This window comes from Labrus mixtus, chromosome 9 (genome assembly GCF_963584025.1).
Source record: "Labrus mixtus chromosome 9, fLabMix1.1, whole genome shotgun sequence".
Lineage (NCBI taxonomy): Eukaryota > Metazoa > Chordata > Actinopteri > Labriformes > Labridae > Labrus > Labrus mixtus.
In genome coordinates this window covers 6,946,907-6,963,715 of record NC_083620.1, presented here as the reverse complement: position 1 = coordinate 6,963,715, position 16,809 = coordinate 6,946,907, and positions in this window count along the sequence as shown.

Below are 16,809 nucleotides of genomic sequence, written 5' to 3'. Positions count from 1 at the left end.
ATTAATATCTGAACAGAAGTTGACACATTGGGATGCCTCAAACAAATGTAGTCTCAGGGGTAGTTAACTGAAAACTATGCAGGACAATCGATGGTGTGGGCACAGAATCACATCTGCAGCAGCATCTCCTTTACATGAAGCTGGATGGACTTGCTCTTGGTGTTCCAGCTATTCCAGCAGCAGCAGACTTAAGTTCAGCGTTACTTGGAGAACCATCAACAACAGGAAGACGGCCATGAAGCCATCCACATTGAACGATATTCTCTTCCTGCACAACAACTTCTTTTTTCTTGCATTAATAAAAAAAAGAACACATTTTTGAGAAAGTCTAAAAAAAAAAAATATATGAATAATTGTAACTTCTGCTAAATGTGCACCACCCAATAAATATCTGGCTTAGTGCATTAATGCTCTGCTTCTTGCCAGAGAGTAAACTGTCCAGTTTTTCTTTGTTGGGTCAGGACCTTCAGAGAGATATTACAACACAGAGATACTCAAAAGTGCAGATTTAAAAAAACAAAGTTCTTCAAATGTCAGGGCCTCTGTCTTTATTTGCATCTTAATGGCGGATTTTGCACGCACTGTATTCATCGTAAGTTGCCCCTAAGCTTAATAAATATTCATCTGAATGTATCAAAAGTTCATGGTCAAAACTCAGTTTGGGAAAACTGTAAAAATCCACTGTGCCTGAATCACAGAGCAACACAATTTGGTGCTGTGCAAGGAACACGGACATTCTTGTTCAGGACATAAGTGGTTCTCACACCCTGTGGGTAATTCTTCTATTGTATTCTTAGATGTCACTGTGAAAGACCTGAAATTAGATAACCCTCCCTAATCTTCTCTATATAAGAAACACATTTTGTAGTCATGTAAGTCATTAGATGTTAATAAAGCTTTGTCCGTCACATTTAATGAATATTTAAAGCATGTCTGTATGATCAAATGTAAACAGCACAGGAGCTCATCCACTACACGTTCTGCATCCTTCCTGGTGCTTCAAACAACAAAAAAATCCTCATTCAACCCAATATGCTTATTTAATTCCCTTCAGATCCTGCAGGTTAAATTAGAAATTGTAATCAAGCCTCCTGTAAAGCCTCAAAGTGAAGCTGAAATCAAATCAGACACCAATTGTGATGGAAAAAAATAATAGGAAGGTAGAAGGTCTAAGAAGTTGTGCGTGTGTGTGTGTGCGCTTGTCATTTCCCTACCACTCTGGCAGACAGGAACAGCATCAGCACAGATGCTCACAGTCAGTCAGACTCACACACAGTCAGCACAAGTTCAAGATTTCCACCTTACCAAGAAAACAGAAAGAGGAGATCAAGGGTTAATGAACAAGCCCAGCATGCAGACAAAAACTGTAATTTTTTCAAAAACATTTTGCAGCAAAGGGATGGAGAAAATGTAAGTTATCTCTGCCATCATGTACAACATATAAAGTCATTTAAATGTCAGTTCCAAATAATAATTATAAATAATGTATTTATTTATATAGCGCTTTCATTCACAGTGCCCACTTAGCTCATTAAAATAGACAATTCAAAAACATTTCAGACTATTTAAAAAACACAGAACATAAGTGAAGCATACAGACAACTCATGACTCGAAAAAAGTGTGTTTTTAGTTTACGACAGAACTGTTTGGAGCAGGGAATAAAAAAAAACCCCGCTCACCAACTTTCTACCAAAAATAGATAGGCGAAAAGCCAAGCAGACTAAGCTCATTACAAAAGGAGGGTGAACCTTGTAATGGCTTTCACCCGCAGACGCAGAGCTGGCCTGTTTTCTGTCGGACAGGCAGGTGCCGAACACTCGTGGTTAGCTTGTGCTAGCGTGCGGTAGCTTGAAAAGTAGCTACAGACAGTAATGTACACACTACGTCCAGTGCAGTGAGTGAGCCCAGGAGGAGGGGCCAAGTTTTAAAAATGATTTTAAAAGCTGCAACTAACAATGCTACCGACTCTGCCTTTAACTGTTAGAAAGTGAATATTCACTTTTTATTGAGACGTTTTGTTGTGTTGATTTGAGACGGCAGAATATAAAATTCAACATCTCTCATTTTAATTCAAACTACAACAAAAGTTGAAAGAGCTGTTGCCTTATTGATTTCATGTAGAAGTAGACCGCTGCAAATACTCGTTTTCTTGAGCATGAAGAGGTTTGAGACAGAGTTTAGAAATTATGTTGGCAAGTGAAGCGGCCAGTAAAGATCTCAGACAGCCTTCCTCAAGCAAGTATCTGTTCTGTCAAATGTTCTCCACCAAACGATTTACTGCTTAGAAATCTCTCACTGTGGGAAAGTGGACCGAGGGAAATCAATTCAGAGTTTGACCCGAAGAGGGCAAGACATTGATCTCTGAGAGGGAGAACCAGACACTTTCCTCTTGTTCTGCTTTTTATAGACCACACAACATCATCTGATGTGTGTCTTCTACCCACCATCCATAGAAAGACTCAATCGTGCTTCTGGAAACAACGCTGCAGCCGTTACATTGAAGTGCAATTCTTTTAGATTATGTCTTAAAAAGGTTGTTGGGTTTTTCTCCATTGCAGGGCTCGGTGTGCTTCCCTTCGTTTTCTTACTTAGACCTTAACCCAGTTAAACTTTGTTGAAAACAATGCTGAGATGAATCACGTTGTGCTCTGACTGGTCAGCTGTGCTAATGCTGTTAGCAGGGGACACATTAAAGATAAAGAGTTGGTCAGAGCTTTGGAGCTATGAGGCTGCACAGGCCGGATAAAGCTGTGTTTGATATTAATTCATTATGCTAATTTAGCCGCTGGATTCCCCAGAGCTGAAGCCCAAGTGAGGGAGTTTGATGTCGAGTTGGTGTATGTGCTGCACACATATGAGTGTGTCTGTGTGTGTAAAGGCATGCTCTCTGTTGGCTCATTGTCTAAGGGGGATTGCAGTGGGTATGGCTATGAAAATGATACATTCCTCTGTTTATATTAGAATGCATACAGGTGGAAGGTCAGATAAAAATACATGAAAGAGGAAAAAAACCTGACTAGATATAAAATCTTTGTCATGTGGTCATTTAAACGGCTCAGTTTTGATTTTGAGAACGATACATGTTATCCATAGTTAGGATGTATGTAACTATTTGGAGGACGTGTGACAAAAGAAACACAATGTTCTAAAGTTGCTTATGTTGGATATAAGATAAAATAAATTACATTTAGATCAGTGGTTCGCAAGTGGTGGGTTGGGACCCCTAAGTGGGTCCCAGAACTGTTTTCACTGGCATGTGCCTGAAAAAAAAAACATTCTGTCAAAAGCTTTTTGAAATGTGTTAGTATTGTTCAATTTCTTGCTTCCGTCAGATTTTTTGGCACCATATGAGGTACTTAACATTTGACCGAAGCTGCAAACTGCAAATTTTTTCTTTAGATAAATCTGATTGATTAAAAAATATCAGAAATTTGGATCGCAATTTTTCAGGGAGGAGTTGGTGGTGGGTCCTGAGGCGAGATGAGTTGAGAACCACTGATTTAGATTACATTGTGACAATGTAGACAGTGATTACAAGTATATAATATATTTGTTAAAGAAATTACTAAATGGTGTTCTTAGAGCAAACAGTGAATAAGAAATTCCGTATTGATTGCATTTCAAAGATGAGAAATAATGAGATTTGGCAAATGAATGAAAAAATCGTTGAGTACAGACTCTGCCAAACCCGTAGCATTTAAATCCCATTTGTTCAATCTCAATGACTCTCATTTCAAGGAGACATTAATGGGCGATAATTAGAATTGTAAGCAGCTTCCAGTGAAGAAACATTACTTGAAGGTGCTGTTCCCCCCTCAGTGAAGAAGGGAAATGTATTCTCCTAATCCTGCGTGAGATGACTGAGGCGTTTCATTTTAGTGATAGTAATATAGAGGGACTCTGCCACAGGGCATAAATGTCACAAGTGAGGTTTGCAATATTCAAAATGCTTTTAAGGAGGGCTCATGCAATGTGTGTGTGTGTGTGTTGTTCAAAAAGTAAAGTAAGCAGCTGATCCAACCCAACCAACGAAGGGGAGACAGAAAAACTGCAAACATACAGTACTTATCAAAGCTTCACTGACAGGTTCAATTATGAAGAAATAATCAATGTTGTTCACTTCACCTGTCAGTGGTCATAGTGTTATGGCTGATTGGTGTAAGTTACAAGGTCAATCTCAGAAATAACAAAACATGGCCCAAGTGTAGTCATACATAAAAAAATATTACAAAGTAATATTGTCAAACTATTGTAGGTTATTTTGCAAAACAGTAGTCCGTTAAAAAATGTAATATCTAAATCTAAGACCACACTCACCGAGACCAAGACATACCCGAGACCGGAGTGCTCCGAGACCGATACAAGACCAAGACATCAAAGGGTCGAGACCAAGACCAAGGCAGGGCAAGACCATAAATATCAATGAAAAATCATAAAAAGTTAACTGTTCTTTTAGAAAGGGCCGTTTCCTTTGAATCAAAGTAATGACTCTGAAAAATAGCCTGTCAGTGGTCTTGATTTAAAATCCAGAGTCTGCCCAGTCCGAGACTGAGACCAGACCAAGTCAAAATGCTTTCGATTCTGAGACGAGACCTTCAAAAAGTGGTCTTGAGACCAAGACTGATCTTCTTCTGCTCCCGTGCGACTCCAATCTGATATTTTTATGAAAGTGTGAACAGCACAAGTCACATGGAATCTGATCTTTTCAAATCAGATTTGGGCCACTTTCACATGCGGGCTCCTGCAGCAGTCTGATACAGGCCACATTTAAAAAAAACAAGGTGAACAGCCAAAAAAATAAAAAATAAAATTAAAAAAAAAATAAGATCTGAGCAAAAAGTCTGAATTGAGCATTAAAGGTTTGCAGTGTGAACACAGCCTTAGAGACTCATTCTAGCCAGGTTTACTCTGGGTTTTCACAAAGGCCAGATGGTCCCACATTGGCAGTGCTATCAACCTGTTCACACACAATCTCTGAATTAAACCGTTGAGATCAATTTCTTCCATTGAGCCAGAGTGGAGTCAGTAGAGCGTATCAAACTTCTCAGCTCTTCCTGGCAGAACCCTTTGAGCCTCTATAGGCACACTCCCAAGACTTTCACCTGGTCTGTGCCTAAAGCTTATCAGGACACTGCAGCACAGCCTGCTGCACGGTTTATTTCAGTCTTTTGTGCAATAGAAGTGTGTTTGATTAGGTCACAGAAAAAGGGTATGAAAACAGAAATCTCAAATAAACATCAGGAGCATCTGCATAATGTTAAACAACCCCTCCATTTGAAGTCATTTCATAAACATCCATATTGTTCCGTCACAAAAAGTGTAACTAACTGCACCCTGACTCAACCTTCTAACATTATGCTGGTTTAGATGGAGCTTCACTCAGTCCAGTGTATTGAGCTCACATTTCTATTTCTGTAATAGCACCATCCAAAAATCCCATAACAACTCCCTTTCCATAGCCTCATAGGAAGAAAACACTCTGACAGTTCAAAATGTGACATCCAACCACAAGCATCTTAACTCTAACGTACTGACATGCTCATGGACTTGAAGTTACTCTATGGAGCTGCCAGAGGTTTATCACTAGTGGACCTCACTAAAGAATAATAATCTTATCATATGTGGTAATGTACTGCATGTTAAAGGGGCTTTGCCCACCTATAGGGTTTTTAGTACATTTTGCCAGCAACAGGTCTGAACTTTCATGTGAATAAGGTATGAGTAAACTTGTTATGAACTTCTTACATTGTGGAATTTTTACTTATTTATTGGAGGGTTGTTGTTACAACCTTTGACATGATGGGCTTTAAAGACTGAGCAATGTGATCAAGGTTATGCATAAATGTTACATATGGGTATTGTAGCAGTTGCCATGGTTGTTCTATTTCTGTGAAGGATGGCAAAATAACTTATCCGGTTTTCATAGTGCCAGGGACACAAAAAATGTTAATGACTGGATGTGGGGTGTGTGCTGGGAAGAGGACACACACACAAAACGTGGTTAATCGTGAGCTGTGTGTCAGCTGGCATTTTCTATTCTAGAGGGAAATGAAATGTGACAGACATTACTGCGGCACACACTCTGAATAGGAAAGTAGCTCCTGCTGCTGCACTCAAGGTTACACAGCACTCATAACACAGGGGGAGGAATAAATGGTTGACAGATGGACGGACAGACACACAGGCAGACGGACAGGTTTTTTTACATCAAAAAATGACTGACAATGTACGTCACGTAACCACACAAGCAGCTCAGACTGCTAATAAGTGGATTTCCTCCTATTGCATGAGAAAAATGAAAGGGGCTTTTTGCAAAGGGTGACTGTCTGCTCTAACTACGTGCTTTGAACTCTAACATGCAACAGAGGTGGGCTGAGAAAAGTCTCCCGGCCTGGGAACCTACATGTGCAGGTTATTTAAAGAGGAGATGCCAAAGTTCACACGGCTGAACAATCTGAAAACCTTGACATGAAAGTCTATGTTTCTATAGATAACACAGAATCATATTATCAAAGCATAAACAAACACAAATTAATATGCAGTGATGGATGGCACTGGGAAGGGCTCATTTGAAAAAGCTTTATTTAGGATAGAGACAAACATTAAGGGATATTTTAGTCACAACGTTATTTTCATCACTGACCAAATGTATTATCCCCAGGGGATAAATAAAATGAATTCATAAAATGAATAAATAAATAAATAATATTACGGTATCTGCACTATTCTGTAAATTACACAAATCGTCTGACCACATCATCGATTCATGAATCGAGGTGATTCACTGTATTAAGTTTCATATGGTTATTAATTTTCATACTGGATGGATAGTCTGAGATAGAGACACCCACCCTAAGTGTGATTATTTATCACTCTCCTTGAAACCCATCAGACTTTTAACCTGAATTTTCAGATTTTTAATAATCATTAGTTTTTGCATGTGAGAATTATTTTTAGCCGGTGTTTTTTGTATCCATGTCGACGACCCTTCTGATTCTTTTGCAAAAGACTTTATGATCTTTTTCATCAAAGGAACATCCAGTTACAACTTCAGTGAACACAATCTTCTTGTGAAACTGTTTTATTTTTCAGACCCAAACTAATTCAGGACAACTTCAGATCAAACACAGAATACAGCTTTCTTGCCACAGTAACATTGGTGGCTTTCGATGTTTGTGTGAATGTGTCTGCTTTATATGAAAAGAGACTTCACATCTGAGCTCTGCTTTGATGGAAAATGAGCTCTACAGGGACCACAGACTCCAGAGACAAGCAACGCCTGACTCACTTCTGAGAGCTCTGTGGCACCGTGGAACAAGCGTGTCCCAATGGTGGGACATCCCGAAGGACACACACACACACACAATGCATGTGTGTGTGTGTGTGTGTACGTGCGTGTGTGTGTGTGTGAAGCAGAGGAAATTAAGTGAAGACTCAAACCAAGAAATAATCCTGTTCGACTTTGAAGCCCAAACTTGAGTACCGCTCTGTTTTCTCACAGAACAGTCTAACTTTAAATCTCTGCTGCCTTAAATAAATTGAAGAGGATTAAACTTATTGCTCAGGTCTTTACTGGCCGTCTTAAAAACAGTTCAACTCATCACTCATAAAGATGGTGAGAAACGTATGTAACTGCATGTTAATAAACAGAATTAATCTTGGAAAGATGAGAAGAACTCATGTAAAACTAAACACAAAGCATTGCTGCCTGTTATTCCACGAGAACATGTTTTTTTTTTTTTTTATCAAAGCACATGAAAGATTCTGATGCATTCACACATTTTAATTTTAGATCCAGAAGTCTGACAGATGTCAGAGCCACAAAATCATCATCTCTTCAAACAACAGAATTAATTGATTGAGCCACAAGTTCATCCAAAAACACCCCCGTGGAAACGATAAGATTACATTTGTGAGTGATGAGAACAAAAGACGACAGCAGAGTAAATCAATTAAAGTCTGTGATGATGCTGTTTGAGAAAGATTTCAGTGAAGAGACGTTTTCTGTTTTTCTGCCAACAAAAATAAATCAGTGCCTTTCTATTTCTCTCCCTCAGAGCTGAAGCAGAAAGTTGGAGTCTTAAATTCTGATTTTTTTTTTAACAGAGTTATTTGAAAAGCAATAGTGAAGATAAAAAAACATGTCATGAATTTTTTAAAACATAATTCAAAAGAGATTTCCTTCAAGAGAAATATGCAATTTTTTTCATACAAGTGGAATGATAATGATTAAAAATAAATGTCAGTTTTACATGTCCAGAAAAACCTTGAGGACACAAACAAGCATCAAAAACAGGCGGCTGTCATTTTAAACTGATATGACAGGATGTCTGCCAGACTGGAGAGGCTCCATATTCAGGCCACAACACAATGATATGTGCAGCATCACCATCATTTTCATTATGAATCAAATAGGTTTGAATGCGCTGTCACCTTAAGAAGTTGGGTTTAAAAAGTGATCAATTCCCTTCCTATCTAACTATCCCTACATATTGCATAAATCCTTCATGTTAGTACTTAAAAGGCAGGGTTGGTAACTTTCAAAAACTAGCATGATTTTGAAAGTAGCATTCCCTCAGTGCTCCGTCAAAAGACACGCCCATCATTTACATGCACAAGCGGCATTGGTCCAGAAGCGGACCTCAGCTCATGCTTTGAGTGTGAGCTTGAGAACGAGCAGGGAGACAGGGAGGCGTGATTGGTTCATCAGATTGGTACCTCGTGGCTAATGCTAATTGCTACAGATGACAGATTGTCTTTGTTCCTTTTTCAGAGCTCACAAGTTATTAATTTCTGTCAGGACCTAAAGACAATTTCAACCAAAATATTTAAATGTGGATCTGGAGAAAATTCCCAGCCCTACCTTTAAGGTCCTGATCATGTTTCAAGGGGAAAAAACTGACTTTTTCCTCTAAGTGAGACTCTCCTACAGTCCACTTCTCTCCTCCTCCTTCTGTCAAATGTCAAATGCACTTGCAATGTTCAACCAGGAAGTCCCCTCTCCACATGTAGCACATGCGTGACCTCATGATTGGTAGAGGAGAATATTAAACTCTTCCCATGAACAAATGTTTGAGGTTAGTTTAAACTCTTCAATAATACAGACGCGTTTTGTAATAAAATATAAAGATTATGTATGACCTGTCTGCTCACTCAGATTGCTTCTGTAACATCTGGTATTTCCATTTAGCATGATATTAAATTATATTCAGGCCTTCACCACTTACAATGAATCTAAATGCAATGTTTATTTTAAACTTGAGAGTGCTAAATGTCAACGCAAGAAAACAACAACATATGTACCGTTTCCCAAAGAAAATATGTTTTACAATTATTGGCAGTGTTTCAGAATGAGGCGGGACATGTCAGAAACAAGCTTCAGTCTTTTACAATGAGAGGACTCTCCCACAAGTGGCACCACAAACACAGAACATTCTCAAAGGGGTGGCCAGATGGGGCCACTGAAAATCTTTGGGTGGCACATCAAAACTAAAATCAATAACTGAATTTACACTAGGATAGGATGTCCAATCTCTGCTGCTGTCCATGCATAGAGTGATGTTATCGAAGCAATCAGCAACTAGACAAACTCAACACAGTGCAAAGTATTCTGAGGTTGAAATGATTCAGATAAAGGAAACAAACTTTTTTATTCCATCAGCATGCTTCACAGCAGCACTAAGAAAAGTCAGGGTAAGAACTTATGTAGTTTTATCTGTATTTCAAGGTTCAGGATGGAGACAATCTGTCACAGTTCTGAATGTTTAGACAAACACTCACTTGTTCAGGAGTCCAACAATCCATAAATGCCCAGTACTAACTCCAACAGAAAAAAACAACAGGTAAAACACAAGGAGAAGGCCCAGGACATATCCAAAGACAAAGCACGACTGGAGTTCAAAAGAACAAACAGGAACTGAACGAACACAGAGACTAAATAGACAAGGGCTAATCAAAACCAGGTGTGGCAGACACGACACAGGTGAATGTGATGAGGTGCAATCAAATTGGAGGGAAAACACACAAGGGCAGGAAGTCAAATTAGACTAGGAAAGAACTACAAAATAAAACAGGAAACACTAAAAGTTAGACCTGGCAATAAAATGGAAATAAACATATGGACAACATGAAACACTGAAAACTGGATTGTGGAATGGCTATTAACAATTCAGACAAAGAAAGAGAGAAAGACAAGGGAAGGATAGACAAAATAAAGCAGGAAACACAAAGAAAAATATACAACAAATGTGGAGCCAGCGTAAATCAAATAACTTTATTTATTCCTTAGGAACTTCAGTTGTGTTACAAAAATGACCAATTGAGGTCAAAATGTTTTGTCCATTTAAACAAGTATATGTGCTGCTCGTCAACAGGCCTGGCAGGCAACTGCTTGGCGCCCCAGACCAGTAGGGGGCCCTTGAGTACTGACAAAGTTTTAGCCACAGCAGTGGCTCAAAATCTGCAAATTTTACAAAGACAGTAGGAAACCTCCCTAAGGGGGCCCCATCTGACAGCACTAACTCTCTTGTAGCCCTGCTGAGCGTCACATGCATTAACCAAAGTTTGTCAATGAAAGTCAACAGAGAGAAATTAAAAGGAATTATCTGTCTATAGGAGAGAACAAAGAAAGAGGAAAACAGAGGAAGAGGAGTATGCATCGGGACACTGGCAGACATAATGGTGATGAAAGCTGGTTGGAAGGCCCCCCAATTAGACTCTAGTATCGACACTGGTGACAGGTCAAACATAAACCAGTTTGAATTCCAGTCCTGCCAGTTTTGCCATTGTCCTTTCTGATGCAAGTGGAAGCAAGGGAAAGGCTTGTGGAATCATTCTGCACAGAGGAAACACACAGACAATATATTTTAAAATGTTGTTTATCCTTCAGCTGCCTGACGTCACATTGCCATGTTGTGTAATGTGTTTCCTTCTTCTAGGACTGAATATCGAGTTAGTGAGAGATTAGAGCACAAACATGGAAAACAGCCCGAACCAAATGAAGACTGATGAAACTCTCAGGAAATGCCAAAGATGATAATGAAATGATTCTTTTTCATTTTCAGTGCTCAAGTTTTCCGGGAATATCTGACTGTTGACATTTTGTGTTGCTTTGAAATGTCAAAGAGAAATACCTTTTTTCCCCCTGTAAATGCAGAACTTCACAATACTGTCATCTGGTGGAGAGATTCACTCAGCCTGATATTGTAAGCGTTTAGGCCATGCACTTCAAATTGTGACAGAGACTACATCCTATTTTGAGAGAACAAGACAGAAATTGTGAAGAAACGCTCCATCAAGCAGCAAAAGAAGATTTTGGGTCGGCTACTGAACATTTATCGATCGCTGTTTGGCTTCCAATGGAAAGATTGACGTCATACCCAAAACAGCACATGTCACTCCTCTGTCCTTATCCCTCTACTGGCTCCCAGTTACTCCTCCCATCAAGTCAAAACTCTGCATGCTGCTCGCTCACCAAATAGCTACAAATACAGCTCGTCCTTATCTAAACTCCCTCATCAGGTGTGCACTCCCTCTCACCCACTGCGCTCTGCCAAAGGAAGGCACCGGGACCAACCTTCACAGCAGGGCCCTAAGTGATGAGCTAGACTCTTGTCCTCTGTCGCCCCTCAGTGGTGGAATGAAATACCAACCTTCATTCAATCTGCATGAGTCCCTTTCCAACATCAAGAAAAGACCCAGCACTTTCATGAAAACCTACGATGAAGATAATCATGACGATGATGATGAAGATATTGATGATGAAGCTGTTTATGATGTTGATGATAAAAAACAACAACAAAAAACAATCTCTTCTATACACACTGTGCTCCACCTGTGGGCACCTGTTTCCTTGCTTTTGTTGTACTTCCTCTAAAATGTACATCGCTTTGGACCAAAGCATCTGCTAAATTCAATTGTAGAACTGTAGAATTGTCATGAGCATCTCGAGAAATTACAAATCTTACAGGCATGCATACTAGCAGGTCAACTAAGAAGAAAACTCTACCATCACTCACGGGAAATACTTGTGTGTGTAAATGCTTATGCACAACATGATCGCAAGCCCTGTCTTATTTTGAATGCCTGCTATTTGCAAATAAATAAATAAAAGTTCAACAATGAGTACAAATAGCAGCAAAAGTTCAGGGGTTTCTGAGGGATGTTGAACATTGTGTTCTGCATGTGATTTTCACATTGTAATGAGGAAAAGCTAATTTAAAGTTTTACTATGGACTCAGTCCGTGTTAATCATGAGCTAACTCTTTTTGAAATATTTTATGCCTGAACACTGCCCTCTCCTGGCCTCCTGCCTGCCGTGTCTCTTTTCACCTCTTTGTGGGGACACATCCACTCTTTGAGCCTCTCCTGACTCCACCAGCATGACACTTTACTTTATTACAACAGACCCTGATGCCAAACGACATGAGGAGGGTGAACCTTGGGTTGAACACACAGTGTGTCCTCAGACCTGTCACTGTGTAGTCTCATTGTTTGCTCTCAATAACTCCCTGCAGGGTCAGCTACACAGAGATGAAACTCATCAACACAACAGATCATAACCTGAAGTTAACCTTTTTTTTCTTTCTTTCTAGAAAAAGCATCATTTAGAAACATAATGATGAGAAATAAAGCAGAAAATGTAATCTGACGGATCTTAATCCGGCAATATAAAGGACTCCTATATGAGACATTTCAAACAGTAAGAGCAGAAACAAAAGGCGTCTGCATCATATGAATACCTTCAAAGATAACTGTGCTCTATGGGAATTTGGCACCTTTTTATCGAGACAGATTTTAAGCCTTTACATTGACATATTGTCCCCCTCATTTCTAAAGTAATAGAATGGAAAGCCCTCAGACTGCTGGATGCTGCCTGTGAGTCTGAAACAACAGTATGCTTGATGTTTCTCATTGTGTGTGTTTGTATTTCACATTAAGCTGTTTCATCTCCTCGCTCCTCTCATCCCTCCATTGTTCATGTGAAATCCTGGCTCCCACAATCCCTCTCTCTCTCTCTCTCTCTCTCTCTCTCTTCATTAGGGATCTGAAGCTCTGATCAGGTGATGCTTTCAAAGTTCCACACAGAGTTAATCCACCACTCACAGTTTTGTTTTTGTTCAGTTCGAGTGAGCGCTCCTGCCAGCTTGAACCTCTTCTAGAAATACGATTACCCTAAATCAATACACCAGGAGTGAGTCAAATAAACTCTCTTTGGCTAAACCAAACCAAACTTCTCAGACACGGGGCGCTGCATGGCCTAGCTGTTGCGTTGCGCTCCCGATCTACAGAGGCTATAGTCCATATGCCTCGGCCCTTTGCTGCATGTCATCCCCCACTCTCCCCACCCAACATTTCCTGTCTCTCTTCAGATGTCCTATCCATTGAAGACAAAAATCACTCAAAAATATTTGAACTACATAAATAAATGAAAACTTCTCAGACACTGTCGGAGTTTCCTCTGTACCAAGAGATCTTTGTGCACTGGGAATGTTTGCTTCCCTGGTGGAGATCCCTGAGGTGGGTACACACAAACACAGGACACAGGACTCTCAGCTTTTCAGTTCACTCCAATGAACGATCGCCACATATGGGCACAGATAACCAAATGGCCTGTGCCTTTGGTGGGATCAGGGTGAGGACAGAGTTCACTGATTCATGTCTTCCACATTTTCTCCCAGTAATTGTGCTTTATCACAAAAAGGACCACGGTGTGTGACAAAATGTGATGTAAATATGGATCAGGATGGTGAAGAGAAACTATCAAAAAAATTGGTCAAAAATAAATCACAAAATGATATTAACTTTCATTGGTTGAATTACTGAGCTGAGGTGTTCAGGTTGATTAGCCTCTGAATGTTCATCTTCAGCTTCAACACCTTTGACTTGTCTTATGTTTGGGATTGATATCAAACTTGCATAATCATCACAAATACAACCAAATCAGTGGTGAGAAAACAAGCAGTATTTGCCCATGAATCTATTCTCCTCTTTATGGACAGGAATCATTGTTGATTCAACTCCAGAGGAGTTCATTAACTGCTACTGATGACTGATTTTCTCTGGATTGACTACAGTCAATGACAGTAGAGAGTTGCTGCTCTGTCAGAATCCTTTGTTGTCTCAGCAGTAAGATTCTTTCTTTTCCTCTTTAATCTTCAATCCATTTCTTTAATAAAATAGAGCAATGGTTTTGGTGTGGTTAGAGGATCTATATGAGCTATTTCTGCACATCTGTCTGGTTTCAAAGAAATGTAAAAGCAGCAGTCTGCTTTCAGGAGGGCAGCACTAACCCAGACACTTCACAGCATCTGACTTTCGGTATTATCTGTTCTGGTGTCAATTGTTTGGTATGAATAGACACTTTAGCAGTCCTGAGGTTGTCTGGGTCAAACTGTCCAGCTGTGTGCATATTATCCTGTCTGACTGCCTGACCTGACTGGTGAAAGATGAAGTCAGTGCTGAAACTTCCACCATCAGGGTTGTAAATGATATCCTGATGAAAGCCTCTGAATGTGAATGCAGAGTGTAAGTGCTGCCTGAGAAGTGAATGTGAGCACAGTGGCAGCGATTTTTTGCTCCCTGCTTGAACAAAATCACTCCTGCCATCTGCTGCAGGATTTCAATTAGCAACTTTTTTGAAGTCGAAAAAGTTACAAAGAGCTGAAAAAGAGTTCCATGGTGCATCCTAGAGCTCCTGATGGGTATGGAAATCTGACATAGGAACATAAAGAGCTCCTCCTGAATCTTCTGGGGTTACCTTATGGGAGAAAATGTTACTTTAATGCTTTTCAAGGCTCTGTCCAACAAACCTCATTTAGTACAAATGTAGAGATGTGTAGTTGAATATAATCTGATACACAAATTTGAGGGAATCAAAGTGTTATTTCTAAAATAAAACCTGGTTGAAACTTGATCCTGGACCAAAGGCTGATAGATAAAAAGGTAATTTAGATGTTTTTGACATTTTGTTACATAGTCGTTTGATTGACATCTCCCTCATTTGATTGACATCTCCCTCACTTGATTGACATCTCCCTCCCTCCACAGACATCACAAAGTCGAGCAGTACCCGTTTCAGCTATCTGATTCAGAATCAGGGGAGGAAGCAGAAGAACTGCCAACTTAAAAGTACCCATTCAGTTCTTGACTGAACGGTGAGTGACAACATTGCTTTCTCCAGAGTAGAAAAACAAACCAAGATATTATGCAATGTTAGCTGAGATGCTATTTCTTCTCAAAGCTGCTAACATACAGTAGTTCAAAATGATTGCTCTATATGTTTAAAAGAATGTCATACCAATAACTATAAAGGCATCCTTGAAATGTTGAGATGACATATTTGAAATGTATGAAAATGCTGGAAACATGTAGATTTCATAGTTTTCTATTGAAGATGTCATCTTCAGAGAAAATGGTAAAATGTCAGAGGGTGAATGAGGTTTAGCAGAGAAACAGATTAGTCTCACATGGCTGAGAGCAGAAAGAGCTGGCATATGGGAGAGACATGATCTCACAGAGTGGGAGATTTTTCAACATTGATATTAATAATGGAGGGTTTGAGGGGCTGTATAGGAGGCTGAACAAGACAGGGGACGCATACCATGCATCCATATTTTATTAGAGCACTGCATGAAGACACTGCTGCTTTCCAGAGACAATGTTAAAATGTCAGCAATCTACGTCAGAGAAAGAGACTTTACATTCTTATGAAATATCAGATCCTCACAAGAGGCCACATATGACATCTCTCCATTAATGCATGTTCACAGGTCCTGTTTGTGTTTGTGTGCCAGCCTCAAGGGGACACTTGACAAACTGTATGATTTTACACTTCCACATTGGCTTCATTTTTCAAGACTGGAGGTTGCCGCTTGGCAAAAATGCAACTTAATCTCAAAGGGACAATGATTCCAACAAAGCAGAGGACTCTAATGATATTCAACCTGACAGGAATCAGAATAATTAATAGAGAAAGTTGAGCCAGAGAGACATGCAAGTGAAGATTTAAATCATTTCCAACAGTAGTAATTGTTATTAAAGACTGACACTATCAGTAATAATATCGACATAGATAATCATGCTGAACACTTACAAATTACTAACTGGGAACCTTAAAGGGAAAATATATCAGTAATATTCATTTGAATATAATGGAACTGATAAAAAATCAAACTAAATAGTTACAAAATATGTGAAGACAGTGACACTAACAGCTGCACAGGTGTCTGAAGAAGAGGTCATACTCTGGTTTTCAGAAATTCCTCCTGAGGCTGTGTGACTACAGGTCTGTTCATGCCTGTAGGCTGCTCTGCCACATTTCAGCTGCTAGTTCATTACCGGAAATAATAGAAAAGAAAAAACTGCATCTCTCTTGTATGCCATTATTTCATACCTCTGGCTCGAGATGGCGGGGTGTTCAACCCTCCAGCCAACCAGTCTAGGAGAGAACAAGCCCTGCTGACTCTGCATGAGGCAAAAACACAGTTCACACACTCCCACTGTGCATGGAGATATACTCCTGCGAGGCTGTTTGCCCCTGCTGGGCTGCTAAGGGAATCTTATATAAAAATATGGGTGTTCCAAGTGACTAACTTCAAAATCGATTAAATACAAATTAAATGTTCATACTAGATAACTATTTGTCTACTAACCATCAGCAAGCTTGGTTTGAGAAAACAGCGTAGGTGGAACAGAGTCGTGTGAAGAGTACTTAAAGATAGTAAGAAAAATATTTTTTTACCTGACACATTGTTATGGGGGTAATTTGATATGTTGCCAGAATTTGATTCCTCGTTGGAATAATTGAA